This window comes from Siphateles boraxobius, unplaced genomic scaffold (assembly GCF_051911475.1).
Source record: "Siphateles boraxobius isolate OS27281-9 unplaced genomic scaffold, OSU_SipBor_1 26, whole genome shotgun sequence".
Lineage (NCBI taxonomy): Eukaryota > Metazoa > Chordata > Actinopteri > Cypriniformes > Leuciscidae > Siphateles > Siphateles boraxobius.
In genome coordinates, this window is record NW_027508876.1 from 10,935,788 (window position 1) to 10,937,481 (window position 1,694).

At 33.5% G+C, this 1,694-nt stretch overlaps 1 long non-coding RNA gene across 1 annotated transcript; it reads left to right on the top strand.

Annotated features, from left to right (window-relative positions):
- Nucleotides 1-1,335, top strand: LOC143751470 (uncharacterized). The gene is made up of 3 exons (XR_013207240.1): nt 1-271; nt 816-929; nt 1,279-1,335. It is a non-coding gene; the product is annotated as an uncharacterized LOC143751470 (long non-coding RNA).
- Nucleotides 1,336-1,694: the final 359 nt, after the last annotated feature.

Genomic DNA, 1,694 nt, shown 5'->3' on the forward strand with positions numbered 1-1,694 from the left:
TTACTTACTTTTTAAATTTGGCTAGGTTACTTTTTAATTCTTCTTTTACTCTGTCTTTGATTTTAACTTTTAGCAATTTGCATGATAAATTGTTTAACATGTAAGCTATATGAATGACACTGTCACAATGTGATAAGCAAAACATAAAAGTCAAGTCAAAGCTATTTATATAGGCTAGCGCTTTTCATTGCCATTTAAAATAACATGGTCTTTCCTTCTCTCTCTCTAGAGACAGCAAACACTGAAGGACAATCAGGCATCCAAGTAACATGTTAGTATGGTTTATATTTTATTTTTAATTTGAAAACATTATAGAGTGCATCAGGCGGTTTCTGGGAGTAAAAACATTTACATTCTCCATACGGAAATTAATTTTAAAGGCAGACCTACTGTGAGCTAAGAGGTTGTTAATACATGGTATTTGCTTCTGATAAAGCCTTCAGCTTATTTTTTTGTAAATAATCGTGTTTCACAGTTGAACTCCTGGTGAAAACTACATTACCCATGAGCCATGATGCTGTAGTGAAAATTATGTCAAACATAGTAAAAAAAAATAAAAAAAAGCAACACACTCCAAAATAGCTCTGGCCACTCCCATGAAGCACTGTGAATGACATAATCTCCCTACCCTCTCAAAATACTGAAATGTTTGTATAAGCTATATATGCATATTTTGCATATTTATATATATATATATATATATATATATATTTTTTTTTTAAATCACTATGGGAAATAAGAATGAAAAAGGGGGGAGGCACTGTTGCACTCTATGTATGATGACAGATGAACTGACAGATATTTTATGTAAACAGGCAAAATCTCTGCATCTGATGATGGCCATGTGTTTTCGCCGATCATAACTGGTTTAACTCTTGGCTCCTTTGAGATCAATATGACTTCTGCCAAACCAAATGTGCCGGCATATTGTAAGTGTAATACACGAGAAACTATTAATACACGAGAAACTATTAATACACCAGAAACTATGTAATGTATAAAATTAATCTTAATTAAGCAGTCGTAGTTAACTATTTGGGGCCAATTTTAAGGAAGGTTGCATTCTGGTCTAACATTGGCATGTGCACATTTGCAATACAGATTTTTTAAATGTTTTTGGTACTATTGGATCGAGTTTTGTAGAATAAGCCAAGATTAATTTATTTTATGCGGTGTCATGCTCCTGGATTATTCAGACTCAGAATTGTAACTATTACTACAGCCTTCATCAGCCCTTTATTTTACTGCAGACTTATCAAACTTATTTATTTACTGCAGATTTGATCAAAGCCAAATACTGCCCAAACGGGGATACTGGGAAAGAAAAGAAACAGGGTTAGATTCAATCTTTATATTCTTTCCCATTTTGTCTTCATTTTCCTTTTTCCTGTTATTGTTTTAATTTTTATATTCTCAGATCATCAAAGGTTTCTGAAAGCAAATACCAGTCAGTTGGTTGAAAAAGTGAAGAACATTGATCCTTGACAATCTTGATTGCTCAATGAATCAGTTACAAATGTGCGAGCGAATCCAACACACCAGATGAAGACGAGGGAACCGCTGGACTATGTACATATTGCGAATATAATACAAATTGTAGCCTTTAGTAAATTAAAAAAGCTGTAGGAGAAGAAGAGAAAGGGATGAAGAGACAGAAAAAAAGAAAGAGTGATGGAGATGAGGCGAGAGCAGGT